General features: G+C 51.0%; 1 long non-coding RNA gene across 2 annotated transcripts in view; it reads left to right on the forward strand.

Moving 5' to 3' along the window:
* Positions 1-16,976, forward strand: part of LOC122173253 (uncharacterized) — a 79,466-nt gene that overhangs the window by 54,283 nt on the left and 8,207 nt on the right. The window lies entirely within an intron of this gene.

Genomic DNA, 16,976 nt, shown 5'->3' on the forward strand with positions numbered 1-16,976 from the left:
AGATTACCTAGCAAATAAACAAAAATGCAAATTTTATTTAATTTTTATTTATTTATAAAAATTAAATAAAATTTGCATTTTTGTTTATTTGCTAGGTAATCTGCTTTGATCTGTTTGCTATCCCTTATAATCACTTTAAAGCTTATAATCAAATTAAGCTTAATATACTACATAGATCGGATATGAATAGCAAATCCTCACCCAAAGGGATGATATAAGCAGGCTGCAGATTCCTAAGGGGCAAGCTGCACTGGCTTGCAGCTTAGAATCCCCAGGTGTTCCATTCACAGGCTAAAAATCCCTTTAGCCTGGGTCCAGCACTTCCCCTAGTTCAGTCTTTGTTCCTCAGGTGTTTCCAGGAGTTTCTTTGGGTGGGGAGTCCGTGAAGAACCACAATGATGTGACTCTCCTGCCTTATATAGCTTTTGCATATGGCAGGAAAAGACGGTTACTCACCGTTGTAACTGTTGTTCTTCGAGATGTGTTGCTCATATCCATTCCATTAGGTGTGTGCGCGCCGCGTGCACGATCGTCGGAAGATTTTTACCCTAGCAACACCGGCGGGTCGGCTGTGGAGCCCCCTAGAGTGGCGCCTTCATGGCGCTGAATATATACCCCAGCCGACCCGGCGCCCCCTCAGTTCCTTCTTGCCGGCTACTCCGACAGTGGGGACGGAGGGCGGGTTTGGAATGGATATGAGCAACACATCTCGAAGAACAACAGTTACAACGGTGAGTAACCGTCTTTTCTTCTTCGAGTGCTTGCTCATATCCATTCCATTAGGTGACTCCCAAGCCCAACTTAGGCGGTGGGGTCGGAGTGAGACATTGCTGTGTGCAAAACTGCTGATCCGAAGGCAGCATCGTCCCTGGACTGCTGCACTAGTGCATAGTGAGCTGTAAACGTGTGGACTGACGACCAAACCGCAGCTCTACAAATGTCCTGGATCGGAACTTGCGCCAGGAAAGCCGTCGAGGAAGCTTGGGCCCTCGTGGAGTGAGCGGTGAGGTGTGGTACTGAGACACCTGCCAGGTCGTAGCAAGTCCGGATGCAAGACGTAATCCAGGAGGATAGGCGTTGTGAGGAGACCGGTGAGCCTTTCATTCGGTCGGCCACTGCAACGAAGAGTTGCGTCGTCTTTCTAAAGTGCTTTGTGCGGTCAATATAGAAGGCCAGGGCCCTTCGCACGTCCAGGGAATGCAAACGTTGATCCTGGCGAGTAGCATGTGGTTTAGGGTGAAAAACCGGGAGAAATATATCCTGGTTGATATGAAATGGAGAAACCACTTTAGGGAGAAAGGCAGGATGTGGACGAAGCTGCACTTTATCCTTGTGGAAAACTGTGTAAGGGGGCTCGGATGTAAGCGCCCTGAGTTCAGAAACGCGCCTTGCTGAGGTGATGGCTACGAGGAAGGCTGTCTTCCAGGACAGGTACAGAAGTGAACAGGTGGCCAGTGGCTCGAATGGAGGACCTGTGAGCTTGGAGAGAACCAGGTTGAGGTCCCACGTCGGAACGGGGTGACGTTGTTGTGGGTACATCCGGTCTAAGCCCTTGAGGAATCTAACGACCATCGGGTTAGAGAATACCGAGGACGCGAGTTCCCCTGGATGGAAGGCCGATATAGCGGCCAGGTGAACTCTAATTGAAGATATCGCCAACCCTTGCTGTTTTAGGGAGAGGAGATATTCCAAAATGAGAGGGATAGGTGCGTGCAACGGGGACGTGGCTCGCTGTTCGCACCAACAGGAGAACCGCTTCCACTTGGCCAAGTATGTGGTCCGTGTTGAGGGCTTCCTACTGCTCAGCAGAATCTGTTGGACAGAGTGAGAACACTGTTGCTCTGCCTGGGTGAACCATGGAGCAGCCACGCCGTGAGGTGGAGTGATTGCAGGTCGGGGTGACGCAGCCGGCCGTGGTTCTGCGTGATGAGATCCGGATACAACGGAAGCGGGATCGGTGTCCGAACCGAGAGTTCCAACAGCGTGGTGTACCAATGTTGTCTCGGCCACGCTGGAGCGATCAGAATTACCTGTGCCTGGTCTCTGCGCAATTTGAGCAGTACCTTGTGGACCAGAGGAAACGGAGGGAAGGCATAAAACAGGTGGTCTTTCCAGGGAAGGAGAAACGCATCCGAGAGGGAGCCCGGAGCTCGACCTTGCAGGGAGCAGAACACGTGGCACTTCCTGTTGTCTCGAGATGCAAACAGGTCTATGTGGGGAAACCCCCACTTCTGGAAGACGGAATGTATAATGTCCGGACGGATAGACCACTCGTGCGTTTGAAAGGACCTGCTGAGCCGGTCCGCCAGAGTGTTCTGGACTCCAGGGAGGAACGATGCCGTGAGATGGATTGAGTGGGCGATGCAGAAGTCCCACAGGCGAATGGCCTCTTGGCATAGAATTGACGAACGTGCTCCTCCTTGCTTGTTGATGTAAAACATGGCCGTGGTGTTGTCGGTGAGAACTAACACACAGCGGCCACGTAGGAGATTGAGAAATGCCTGGCACGCCAGGCGCACCGCCATCAGTTCCCGAACATTGATGTGTAGGGCTAGCTGAGGTGCAGTCCACAGGCCCTGGGTATGGTGCTCGTTGAGATGGGCGCCCCAACCCAGAGATGAAGCGTCTGTGACCAGGTGCAGAGAGGGTTGTGGGGCGTGAAACGGCATCCCCTCGCAAACCACATTGTGATCTAGCCACCATGTGAGGGAGGTCAGGACCGAGTTCGGGATTGTGACCACCATATTCAGGCTGTCCCGATGTGGGCGGTATATTGATGACACCCAGGTCTGGAGTGGGCGAAGCCGAAGTCTGGCATGCCTGGTTACGTACGTGCATGAAGCCATGTGACCCAGGAGGGTAAGGCACGACCTCACCGTGGTAGTTGGGAAGGCCTTGAGTCCCTGGATGAGGCTCGTGATGGTGCAAAAGCGATTGTCTGGCAGGACGGCTTGTGCGCGTCTGGAGTCTAGAACCGCACCGATGAATTCTATTCTCTGGGTAGGTTCTAGAGTGGATTTGTCCTTGTTGAGTAGGATACCCAACTTGTTGAATGTGCGCACTATTATGTGGACGTGAGCGCGAACTTGTTCCTTGGTACGACCGCGTACCAGCCAGTCGTCTAGGTACGGGAACACCTGTATCCCTTGCCGACGAAGGTACGCTGCCACAACAGCCATACATTTCGTGAACACTCTTGGGGCCGAGGATAGGCCGAAGGGAAGGACTGCAAATTGATAGTGCACTTTGCTTACTAGGAATCGCAGGAAGCGTCTGTGAGGCGGGTAAATTGCGATGTGAAAGTATGCGTCTTTCATGTCGAGGGCGGCAAACCAGTCTCCAGGATCGAGGGAAGGGATAATGGCCCCCAGAGAGACCATGCGGAACTTCAACTTTACTACGAATTTGTTGAGTCCGCGCAAGTCCAAGATGGGTCGCAGACCTCCTTTGGACTTGGGGATGAGGAAATAACGGGAGTAGAATCCCCTGCCCCTTAATTCCACTGGAACCTCCTCTATGGCCCCCATAGCGAGGAGCGTAGAAACTTCCTGTATAAGAAGTTGCTCGTGAGAAGGGTCCCTGAAGAGGGACGGGGAAGGGGGGGAGGAGGGGGGGATAGAAGAAAACTGGATAGCGTATCCCCTCTCCACCGTGCGGAGGACCCAACGGTCCGAAGTTATAAGGGACCAAGCACGGTGGAAGTGGGAGAGGCGATCCCGAAAGGAGGGGGCTGGATCCTGGGGGATGACTGGGGCGCCGTCCTCGACCGCACCTTCAAAAGTTCTGCCTGGGGCCTGAAGGTGGTCGAGGTGGCCCCTGGTTCTGGCCGGGTTGAGGGCCGGTCCACCTTCTTCTACCACCTCGCCCTCGCCTCCGGGCCGAGTCTTGTCTCTGACGAGGCGGGGGGGGGTAGAAGCGCTGAGGTTGCGGCCTAAATGGCCTGCGCTGGGGGCCCACAACATGCATCCCCAGGGAGCGCATGATTGTTCTCGAGTCCTTGAGGCTCTGCAGGCGGGAGTCCGTCTTATCCGAGAACAATCCATGCCCCTCAAAAGGCAGATCTTGTAGGGTTTGCTGCAGCTCCGGAGGCAAACCCGAAACCTGAAGCCAGGAGATTCTGCGCATAGCGATGCCCGAAGCCAGGGTCCTTGCCGCTGAGTCTGCAATGTCCAAGGAGGCCTGCAAGGAGGTCCGAGCCACCTTCTTGCCCTCCTCTACCATGGCTCCAAACTCTTCCCTGGACTCTTGGGGAATCAACTCCTTAAACTTCCCCATAGAGTTCCAGGAGTTGAAATTGTAGCGGCTCAGTAACGCCTGTTGGTTCGCCGCTCTCAGTTGTAGCCCTCCGGCTGAGTAGACCTTACGGCCAAACAGGTCGAGCCGCTTAGCCTCTTTTGATTTAGGCGCTGCAGCCTGCTGGCCGTGGCGCTCTCGTGCATTCACTGATTCCACCACCAGTGAGCACGGTTGGGGGTGGGTGTACAAGTACCCATAGTCCTTAGAGGGGACAAAGTATTTTCTTTCCACCCCTCTCGCTGTGGGTGGAATGGAGGCAGGAGTTTGCCATATCGTATCCGCATTCGATTGGATCGTGCGGATCAGAGGTAACGCCACCCTCGATGGGGCATCTGCTCCAAGGATGTTCACGATCGGGTCGTGCACCTCCACTATCTCCTCCGCCTGCAGGTCCATATTACGGGCCATCCTACGCAGGAGATCCTGGTGAGCCCGAAGATCTATCGGAGGGGGACCCGTACATGAAGTGCCCGCCACTGCCTCGTCCGGAGAGGAGGAAGAGGATGCCTCCGGTGGTACCGGATTCAAGGGGGGGTCCTGATCCCCTTGCTCTTGGGCCGGGGCATCACCTGCACTTGGGTCCCTGGTGTCGGGTGGCGTGGACACCGAAGCCTCCATGCCTCCTGGCGGAGGCCGAGAGATGGTGGATTCTGGGGCCCTTCTAACCGAGTGACCCGAGCGAGAGGTCGATGGTATTGGAGCCCCTTGTTCTTGGTGGTATGCCCACGGGGTCCAAAACGACCAGTGAGATGGTCCATGAGATTGGTCCTCTGCCATCTCCTGCCAGTGGCCGAAATTTTGTTCATCGGCGCGCCCTTGAGGGGGGTATGCCGATCTCGACAAGTCCTCCGAGGAGCGAGACACCGATCTAGACGGCCATGGCGGTGCCGAGAGAGATGAAACCATCCCGGTGGGCTGCGGTGCCGCACGGTGCCGGTCCGGAGATGATCTATCTCCGCGCGGTGCCGGCGATCGGTGCCGGGACCGCGACCGGTGCCGATGACCTCGTCGGTGCCGGGAGTCGGATCTGGACCTCGACGAGGACCTGGAGTATGCCCGGTGCCGGGAGCGACCCCTCGACGTCGAGCGCCGACCGTAGCGGTGCCGAGAACTACGTCTCGACGTTGATCGGTGCCGACGATCATAGCGGTGCCGAGACGTGGAGCGGTGCCGCGAAGTAGATCTTGGCCGCGAGTACGACCGGTGCCGAGACGATATTCGGCGCCGGGACTGCGAGCGGCGTGGGGACCTGCTTCGGGACCTGGACCGGTGCCGAGGTTCCAGCCCCTGTGATGGTGGGCGCATCAAAGCAGGTTTCCCCCTCGACTGGACCGGGCGAGTCAATGGTGCAGTCGGTGCCGGTGGCTGAGGCGGTGCCGGCTCCGTGAGAGCTATTAAGTCTCTCGCCGCCGCGAAGGTCTCTGGAGTCGACGGGAGGCACTGTATCACCGCCGGCCTGGGGGGAGACGCTATTTGCACCGGACTCAACGGCCTCGGCGCCGGAGTCGACGGTGCCGGAGGCAACTGTTTCCGTTGCTCCACCGGTGGACGCGGCTCTACCCCCGACACTGGGGGAGCTGGCGTCTTCGGCACTGATGTCCCCGTCTTATGGGCTTTTTTATGCCCTGGGGATAAGGACCGGCGCCGAGGCACTTGCTGTGTCTGCGGTGCCGACGAGGTCCGGTGCCGGGGAGGCTTGTCTGACGCCACTCGCGTGGTCGTCGCAGCCGGTGCCGCCGGGGCACTGCGCACCGAGGTGCTAGGTGCCGGGGCCTTGCTCGTGGAAGGAGCGTCCGGGCTAAGAGCCGCCTCCATCAGAAGTTGCCTGAGCCGAAAGTCCCGCTCCTTCTTCGTTCTCGGACGAAAGGCCTTACAGATTTTACACTTGTCTGTCTGGTGTGACTCTCCCAGGCACTTCAGACAAGATTCGTGCGGGTCGCTCGTGGGCATAGGTTTAGCGCAGGAGGCGCACAGCTTGAAGCCGGGAGCGTTGGGCATGAGCCCGGCCCCGCGGCCGGGGGAGAAAGGGGGGAGACGACCCCCTTAACCCCCTGGACTATTTAGAACAACTTTACAACTACTTAACTAACTTACAACAAACTCTAAGACTATAACTATAACTACAACTATGATACAACAAGAAAAGCTAGGGAAAGTGGAGAACAGCTAAGCAGCGCTCCACAGTTCCAACGACCGTCAGGGGCGGTAAGAAGGAACTGAGGGGGCGCCGGGTCGGCTGGGGTATATATTCAGCGCCATGAAGGCGCCACTCTAGGGGGCTCCACAGCCGACCCGCCGGTGTTGCTAGGGTAAAAATCTTCCGACGATCGTGCACGCGGCGCGCACACACCTAATGGAATGGATATGAGCAAGCACTCGAAGAAGAACACTTTGTTTCAAAGCTTGGTTCCCATGCCAGTCAGTGGAAAAATACTGACATCCAAAGATGGAGTCCAACACCAGGTGACATGGTCACATGTCCCTGTAGTGTCACAGCAGCCATTACTTGGAGGCTGTCTGTAGCATCCTCAGGAAGGCTCCCCAGAAGAAGCTTATCTCCCACCTAAGTCCTATTGTTCTCCCAATAGGCCAGTGCACTAAATAGGCCCTTCCCCACCCACTGTCTAGAATGAAAACATCTTGTCTAGTGGGCGTTGCCCAGGTGTAAGCACATTTGAAATACAGATACATAGTCAATATTTCTAACTTCAGATACAAAAATGATACATGCATACAAATAATAATCATATTCAGCAAAACAACCTTTTGAATGACACCTCACATGACTTACCTTGCATAAAATACATTAGGATTATGTCAAAATCGTATCATAATATCACCGTGAAGAATATGGGGTGCAGTGTCACAATGGCTAAACACCAAAAATAAAAGAAGCAGTGAGAGGCAAAAAGGCATCCTCTAAAAATTTTAAGTCCAATCCTACTGAGGAAAATAGAAAGGAGCATAAACTCTGGCAACTCGAGTATAAAAGTATAATTAGGCAGGCCAAAAAAGAATTTGAAGAGCAGCTAGCCAGCCAAAGACAGAAAAACTAGCAGCAAAAACAATTTTAAGTACCTCAGAAGCAGGAAGTCTGCCAAACAATCAGTGGAGCCACTGGACAATCGAGTTGCTAACTGAGCACTCAAGGAAGGTAAGGCCATTGCAGAGAAGCTAAATGAATTTTTTGCATCAGTCTTCGCTGCAGGGGATGTGAGGGAGGTTCCTACGCCTGAGCCATTCTTTGTAGGTGATAAATATAAGGAACTGTCCCAGATTGAGGTGTCATTTGAGAAGGTTTTGGAACAATTGGTAAATTAAACAGTAATAAGTCCCCAGAACCAGACATTATTCATCCAAGAGTTCTGAAGGAACTCAAATCCGAAATTGCAGAACTATGAACTGGTATGTAACCTATCATTTAAATCCGCTTTAATGGATGCCTGCACGCTAGCTAATGTGACACTGTGACAGGTTGGGGCACAGAGACCCCCTTGGGACTGTCACCTGATGTGCTGAGACTACGTGTGAGCCTGTTTTCTCTGCCAGTTTGCTAACAGTATGCAGATAGCAATATTTGTTAAAGTGTAGGTGTTTGGGCATTTAGCCACCAATGTCATGAGGCAGTGTGCCTTAGTTTCTCCTTCCACACAGCAGTGGAGGCCTGTTATGCTTTTGCTGCTGTGCCAAGCTTCCAGCTGTTTACAGGTATAAGCTGAAAAGCAACGTGCTTGTGGGACTGTTTTGTCACCATCCCTAGCATGTACATAAGTTTTCCCCAGTGTTATACATCTTTAAAGGGATAACCATTAGTATTAACTTCTTTGTCTTGACCCACAGATGAAGTAGCAAAAGAGACAAGATTAACAGCAAATCTATGGCGGACAGGCTCTGTTCACACAATTTAGCTTGTTCAGTGTCTATTGCATTTCCCAATTCCTTTGTATACCATGGTAGGAGTTTAGACATAGAGTCTCCTCTCTTTTTGGAGGAGGCTCTCAATTCAAGCATGTGTTTGAGGCTTTGGCGAGGAAAGGGTGCACTGCAGCCATGCCTGCCCTCAGCCCCTCCCTCTGGGATTTCTTTGGGTTGGACCCCACCCCCTTGTGAAGCTTCCAAAATGCAAAGTTTTTCTTCCCCCAGCCTTGAAGAGACCGTGTTATCTTTTACAAGCGTAGCAGGAATAACATTCTTTAATGGAGTGCTTTGGATCAGTAAGATCCCCCTGGTCACCCCACTCTCTGTTCCCAACAGTCAGCTGGGTGAACTCTCCCCTCCAGGAGATCTGACCCCCAGTCTTTCCTTAAAACCTGATCCACAGGTGAGAGGTCTGGCATTTCAGATGCAGATTCTTCACTCTCCTCCTGGGGAAAAGCCTCCCTACAAAAGGTGGACAGACCCTCCTGTCCCTCCTCATTTTCCATCAGGACTTCCCTCTCTGGGCTCCCCTCTGAGGCAGACACTCCTGTATCCCCCAGAAGGGAAGATGACCCTGATCCAGCTGTAGGCTCACAGCTATCAGCTATGACAGATCCTTCACTGGCCAGCAAAATCCCCCACCTCTTTCACTCGGGTTAGGCTTGCTTCCAGCTACAGAGTCCTCGGGGTTTGTTCCCACTGCAGCAGTCGCCAGGACTCTAACTTCCATCTCTGGGGTGCATGTCTCTGTGCACCCCAGGGCAGGACCTGTCCCCTGCAGACCTGCAACTTCCTGGCAGTCAGCAGCTGGGAAGACCTCCCTGTTACAAGGTGGAAAATTCCCCTCCCCCAGGAAGATGATCACTGGACAGGAGCTGGCTCCATCCAGCCCCTCCAGCAGGGATTTGCCTTGAACCCCAGAGCTACAGGAACTGGTTACAACCGTCTCTGCTGCTACCGAGGAATTAAAGAGACACTCTCCTATTTCCCCAGCAGCACTTGTGACTTTACCCTCCCCTCTAGGGCTCTCAGACAAAATGGAGAGGCTCCCAGAGCCTTTCATATTCTCTCTCTTGTGGGTGGAAACCCCTTTGTTCTTCTGTGCAAAATCTCAGCAACAAGATGGAGTTTGTAGCCACCTGGGCAAGTCATTTGTCTATGAATGATTCAGCTTTTTGTAGGCTGACGCCATTGTTTACAGGTTAGTTTGAACGTTCCCAGGAAAGCTCAGATGTGGATTGGCATCTCCCAAATTCCATTGTCAGTTAAGTATTTCTTCATTGGGCACTTACTGAGAATAGTCCTTTCTCAACAAGCTGACCAAATGCTTCACTGAGGATACTTAGAATCAAACACATTGAGATACAAGCATATAGCCAATATTCATAACTTCTAATACAAAAATGATACACACATACAGACAGCATAATCATAACCAGCAAACTACAACCTTCCCATAGATACCCCACTTGACTGCCTCTGTACAAGACCTGGTGCAACCATAGGACTCTGGTTGCAACAATGGTCTATACAGTCACAGTTCATGTCAATAACAGACAGCAATTTTTTTTAAAGGCTCTAGAGGCGATCCTGGAAATTACAGGTTGGTAAGCCTCACTTCAGTACCAGGCAAATTTGTTGAAACTACAGTAAAGAACAGAATTATCAGACCTACATGAACACGATATGTTGGGGAAGCGTCAACATGTCTTTTATAATCATACCTTGCCAGTGTATTAGAATTCTTTGAGAGGGCAAACAAATGTGTGGACAAGGATGATCCGGTGGATATAGTGTACTTGAACTTTCACAAAGCCTTTGACAAGGTCTCTCACCAAATGCTCTTAAGCAAAGTACGCAGTCATGGGATAAGAGGGAAGGTCCTTTCATGGATCAGTAACTGGTTAAAAGACAGGAAACAAAGGGTACAAATAAATGGTCTGTTTCCAGAATGGAGAGAGGTAAATAATGGTGTCCCCTAGGGATCTGTACTGGGTCCAGTGCTGTTCAACATATTCATAAATGATCTGGAAAGGGGTAAACAGTGAAGTGGCAAAATTTGTAGACGATACAAAATTACCCAAGACAGTTAAATCCAAAGCAGACCGTGAAGAGTTACAAAGGGATCTCACAAAACTGACTGACTGGGCAACGAACTGGCAGATAAAATTCAACGTTGATAAATGCAAAGCAATGCACATTGGAAAACATAAGCCAAACCATACATACAAATGATGGGATCTAAATTAGGTGTTATCGTTCAAGGAAGTAATCTTGGAGTCATTGTGGATAGTTCTCTGAAAACATCCACTCAATGTGCAGTGGCACTCAAAACTATTAAGAGCCATTTGGAAAGGATAAATAATAAGAAAAATATCATAATGCCACTCTATAAATTCATGGGACGCCTACAGCTTGAATAATGTGTGACGTTCTGGTTACCCTATCTCAAAAAAAAAAAAAAAACCTACCACGCATTAGAACTGGAAAAAGTACATAGAAGGGCAACAAAAATGAACCAGGGCCAGGTTCAATATCTAGGGCTCTTTTCCATCGATACAACACAGAACTGGCTCGAGACCCACCCAGTACCTGGGAAAATTACACACCACCCCTGGGCACCTCAGAGACAATACTTCCCCGTTCACAAGCACAGAGTCTGAGTGTAGAAAAGAAACTTTTAATAAAAGGAGGGAAGTAACTCGGCATTAATTTGGGAAAACACCGCAAACAGGGTTCATAAACAAAAACCATGAGCCAAAGACCCACCCCCGAATAATTTGGGCAGTGTCCTTATCCCCTCAGGTTCCTAAGTCCAGCAACCCAAAAGTCTCTTTAATGTGCCCATCCCTTCTCTGCACCCCACTCACAGTTGCTGTCCTTGGTCAGTGCAGACCCAGAGTTCAGAGGTTCATCTGCAGAGTTTACCTCCCACCCTGTGTGGAGGTAAGGAGACACCTTACTTGCTCCGCTGCTCAGGCACTCACCCACCCCTCTCTCCACCAGCCGCCCTGCTTGGCTGCTTACCGCCCCTCTCTGCCAGTCACCCGGATGGCTGCTCGCTGCGCCTCTCTGCCTCCCCAGCCACTCGTTCACCAGCTGACTGTCGGTCACCTTCTGCTGCTACCTGCCTCTCTACTGTGACCTCTCCACATCAGCCTCTTAGTGATTTTCAGCTCTTTGGAGGCTAGGCAGAGACACTGCCCCCTCAAGTGATTTCAGCCCTCAGTGATTCTTTTTTAGCTTTTATCAGTCTGGGCAGAAACAAAGTCCCACAACTGATTTCAGCTGTGAGTGAGCATTTAAAATAGCAAAAGAGGCTCCTAAGGAAGTCTCTTGAATGCTTTCTTTGAGCAGTGGGGAGGAACAGGTCAAACCAGTCTAGAGAGGATCCACAATCTCCTGGCTAGAATACCTATCCCCACCCCCTCTCACTTTCACGGGGCTCTGGCATTCGAGTCCCTGGCTTAATGAGGTCCTTTCAGCTGAAGGTGACCCCCCTCATTTGGGACAGGTTCAGCACAGTCCTGCTTTCCTGTATTCCTACAATAATTACAACATTGGTAACAGCATTTCACTATCCCTGTGTTCAGTACTAAAGTGATTTGTAAACCAACACCAGCCAAAGTTGATTATTTTGAGCAAAACACTGCTCCATTTATTGGATATCTAAGCAGAGCAGGAGCAAACTGTATTTACATAAACACACCCAAAGTCTCTCCCCTTCCCAGCTAGCTGTCAGGGAAGCATTCATTCAGACCCCACATATCAGGAGAGATTAATAAGACTGGGACTTGTCAGCTTGGAAAAGAGATGACTAATGGGGGATATGACCGAGGTCTATTCCAATTAGATAAGTTCATGGCAGACAGGTCCATCAGTGGCTATTAGCCAAAATGGGCAGGGATGAAACCCTCTGACTGCCAGAAGCTCAGAGTGGACGACAGAGAATGGAGCACTCAGTGATTGCCTGTTCTGTTCATTCCCTCTGAAGCATTGTCAGAGAACAGGATATTGGACTAGATGAACCATTGGTCTGACTCAATATAGCTGTTCTTATTACTTAAATCAGAGAATTGCAAGTCCAGTAATCGATAATAGCATTCCAAAAAGCCCTGGGGATCACCAGTTTTTGTATGAGAATCATTTTGGGATTGGAATATTTTTCAATAAAGTGGATTTAGTGCTTGATTTGGGTGAAGAGAGGACAGATGTTGCAGCGGTTAGGGCATAAACCTGGGATTTCGGGAAGACCAGTTTTTAATTCCCTGTTCCACCACAGACTTCCTATGTGACCTTGGGCAAGTCACTTACATCTGGTCTACACTAAAAAGTTTGGTTGACGCAGCTACGTTGTTCAGGGCTGTGAAAAATCCACACCCCTGACCGACATTGTTAAGCCAAACTAACCTCTGGCATAGACAGCACTAATTGAATGGAGGAATTCTTCCATTGAACCTAGTTACTGCCTCTCAGGGAGGTGGATTACCTTTACTGACAGGAGAACCTCTCCCATAGGAGCAGGTAGTGTCCACACTTGATGCTGTAATGCTTTAAGTGTAGAGAAGTTCTTAGTCTCTGGGTATGTCTACACTACGAGAGTAGTTCGATTTTACTTAAATCGAATATGTGGAATCGATATTACAAAGTCGAATGTGTGTATCCACGCTAAGGACAGTAATTCGACTTTGTGAGTCCACACTAACGGGGCAAGCGTAGACATTGGAAGCGGTGCACTGTGGGCAGCTATCCCACAGTTCCCGCAGTCCCCGCTGCCCATTGGAATTCTGGGTCGAGCCCCTAATGCCTGCTGGGGAAAAAAATGTGTTGAGGGTGGTTTTGGGTAACTGTTGTCATCCAACCGTCACTCCCACCCTCCCTCCCTGAAAGCGCCGGCAGGCAATCAGTTCGTGCACTTTTCTGGTGAGTAACAGCGCGGACGCCACAGCACTGCGAGCATGGAGCCCGCTGCGACCATCGCTGCAGTTATGGCCGTTGTCAACACCTCGCACCTTATCATCCACCTTTTCCAGAGGCAGATGCTGAGAAATCGGGCAAGGAGGCTATGGCAGCGCGGTGATGACATGAAGTCTGAGAGTGGCACAGACCTCTCACAAAGAACAGGACCCTGCGCCGTGGACATCATGGTGGCAATGGGTCATGTTGATGCTGTGGAACGGCGATTCTGGGCCCGGGAAACAAGCACGGACTGGTGGGACCGCATAGTGCTGCAGGTCTGGGATGAATCACAGTGGCTGTGAAACTTTCGGATGCGGAAGGGAACTTTCCTGGAACTTTGTGAGTTGCTGTCCCCTGCCCTGAAGCGCAAGGACACCCGGATGCGAGCAGCCCTGTCTGTCCAAAAGCGAGTGGCCATAGCCCTCTGGAAGCTTGCAACGCCAGACAGCTACTGGTCAGTCGCGAACCACTTTGGCGTCGGCAAATCTACCGTGGGGGTTGCTGTGATGCAAGTAGCCAACGCAATCGTTGAGCTACTGCTGTCAAAGGTAGTGACCCTTGGAAACGTGCAGGTCATCATAGATGGCTTCGCTGCGATGGGATTCCCAAACTGTGGTGGGGCTATAGATGGAACTCACATCCCTATCCTGGGACCGGACCACCAGGCCAGCCAGTACATTAACCGAAAGGGCTTCTTTTCAATGGTGCTGCAAGCACTGGTGGACCATAGGAGACGTTTTACAAACATCAACGTAGGATGGCCGGGCAAGGTTCATGACGCTCATGTTTTCAGGAACTCTGGTCTGTTTAGACGGCTGCAGGAAGGTATTTACTTCCCGGACCACAAAATAACTGTTGGGGATGTGGAGATGCCTATAGGTTTCAGAGTAGCAGCCGTGTTAGTCTGTATCCGCAAAAAGAACAGGAGTATTTGTGGCACCTTAGAGACTAACAAATTTATTAGAGCATAAGCTTTCGTGGGCTACAGCCCACTTCTTCGGATGCATCCGAAGAAGTGGGCTGTAGCCCACGAAAGCTTATGCTCTAATAAATTTGTTAGTCTCTGAGATGCCTATAGTGATCCTCGGGGACCCAGCCTACCCGCTAATGCCCTGGCTCATGAAGCCCTATACAGGCGCCCTGGACACTGAAAAAGAACTCTTCAACAACCGTTTGAGCAAGTGCAGAATGGTGGTGGAGTGTGCTTTTGGACGTCTCAAGGGGAGATGGAGAAGCTTACTGACTCGCTCTGATCTCAGCAAAACCAATATCCCCATTGTTATTGCAGCTTGCTGTGTGCTCCACAATCTCTGTGAGAGCAAGGGGGAGACCTTTATGGTGGGGTGGGAGGTTGAGGCAAATAGCCTGGCTGCTGATTACGCCCAGCCAGACAGCCGTGCGATTAGAAGAGCCCAACAGGACGCGCTGTGCATCCGGGAGGCTTTGAAAGCTAGGTTCCTCAGTGAGCAGGGCAACCTGTGACTATTAAGTTTGTTTAAAGAGAAGCTGAACCTGCCCCCGTTTCTTTACCCAATTAATGTTGACTATCCTCTCCAGCTACGTACCCCGTCCTCCCCTTCCAACACACGTTTAAAAATAAAATAAATGGAACTTTGTTAATGAACACCCGTTTTCTTTATTACGGATTTCGCGGTAAAGTGTTGAAACTGGGACGCAGACTGTGGTGGGGAGCGGGTGTAGAGATGGAAAGGACGCTTCTAAACTTGAGGAATGACAGGCTCCTGCTCCTAGAGCGGTCCGCAGTGGTGGACTGGTTGTTTCAATGGAGCCTGCCACCCCTCCTTTTTGGGACTCTGTGTGTGGGGGCTATGTGACTTTGTGGTGGGGGAGGACAGTTACAGATCCCCTGCTGTGTGGTTCTGTGATCCAGGATAAGGACCGCTGCATAAGATCTCTAACCACCCTCCCCCGCCACAAAGTCACATAGCCCCCCCCACACACACACAGAACATGAAAACCACCTCCCAGACTGACCAGGGTGCCTAGTGACTGCAATGTGTGTGTGACCTGCTGCTGAACCTGCCCCTGTGTCTGTACCCCTGGTAAAGTTGGCTGTCCTCTCCAATTACCAACCCCCTTCCCCCCTGTCAAGGCTGCTTCCCCACTCTGAACTTTAGGGTACAAATGTGGGGGCCTGCATGAAAACTTCTAAGCTTAACTACCAACTTAGCTCTGATCCGCTGCCACCATTCCCAAAAACTAATTCCCTTCCCTGGGAAGCCTTGAGAAAGCTTTCACCAATTCCCTGGTGAATACAGATCCAAACCCCTTGGATCTTAAAACAAGAAGAAATTAACCATTCCCCTCCTTCCTCCCACCAACTCCTGGTGAATACGGATCCAACCCCCTTGGATCTAAAAACAAGGAAAAAATCAATCAGGTTCTTAAAAAGAAGGCTTTTAATTAAAGAAAAAGGTAAAAATCATCTCTAAAATCAGTATGGAAAATAACTTTACAGGGTAATCAAACTTAAAGAGCTCAGAGGACCTCCCTCTAGCCTCAGGTTCAAAGTATAGCAAACCAAGATAAACATTCTAGTAAAAGGTACATTTACAAGTTGAGAAAACAAAGGAAAACTAACACGCCTTGCCTGTCTATTTACTTACAAGTTTGAAATAGGAGAGACTTGTTTAGAAAGATGTGGAGAACCTGGATTGATATCTGGTCCCTCTCAGTCCCAAGAGCGAACGAACTCCCCAACAAAGAGCACAAACAAAAGCCTTCCCCCCTCTCCCCCCCCGGCAAGATTTGAGAGGATCTTGTCCCCTTATTGGTCCTTTGGGTCAGATGCCAGCCAGGTTACCTGAGCTTCTTAACCCTTTACAGGGAAAAGGATTTTGGAGTCTCTGGCCAGGAGGGATTTTATAGTACTGTACACAGGACAGCGGTTACACCCTTCCCTTTATAGTTATGACACCCCCCCTTCAAACACACTCTCCTCTAAAAGAACATGATGGAAACAGTAATTAACAGAAATGTATTTTTTATTAGCAACTACACAGTTAGGGGATGGAACTGGGACGGGGGCTTGGGTGAGGTGGGAAGAAAAGGACTTATCAAATTTTTGGGAATGAGAGCCTTCTGGTACTTGAGCAGTCTGCAGGGGTGGAGTGACAGTTTTCACGGCCCCTGCCGCCCCTCCTTCTTGGGACTTTGGGTGAGGGGGCTATGGGACTTTGTGGCGGGGGAGGGCGGTTAGAGATAGACTGCAGCGGGGCTCTGTCCTCCTGCCTCCGGTCCTGCAGAACATCCACAAGACGCCGGAGCGTGTCCGTTTGCTCCCTCATTAGTCCAAGCAGCGTTTGAGTCGCCTGCTGGTCTTCCTGCTGCCACCTCTCCTCCCGTTCGCTGTGTGCTCGCTGGTATTGCGACATGTTCTCCCTCCACTGGGTCTGCTGGGCCGCCTCGGCTCGGGAGCAGCCCATAAGTTCTGAGAACATGTCGTCCCGTGTCCTTTTCTTTCTCCGCCTAATCTACACCAGCCTCTGGGAGGGGATGCCAGGGTAGGTCGGGAGACAGTCGCAGCTGTGGGATAGGAAAAAGGGAGTGAATTCCTCACAAAGATAATTTTTTGTGAACAATGAACATAGTCTTTCTCTGTGAACAAGACCATGCCCAGCACCTATCACATGCGCACTCAGGACAAGGTCGAATTTTCGGCCTTCGCATTCAGTGCCTGGGGTCTTGCAGTGGAGATCAGACAAGCGGGGCAGGACAGCGGATTTCAGGTAGCAGGCTGACATGGTAAGCCGTAGACTTTTGGCTGCTTAAAACTTAAATTA

The sequence above is a fragment of the Chrysemys picta genome, chromosome 3 (assembly GCF_011386835.1).
Source record: "Chrysemys picta bellii isolate R12L10 chromosome 3, ASM1138683v2, whole genome shotgun sequence".
NCBI classification, from domain to species: Eukaryota; Metazoa; Chordata; order Testudines; family Emydidae; genus Chrysemys; species Chrysemys picta.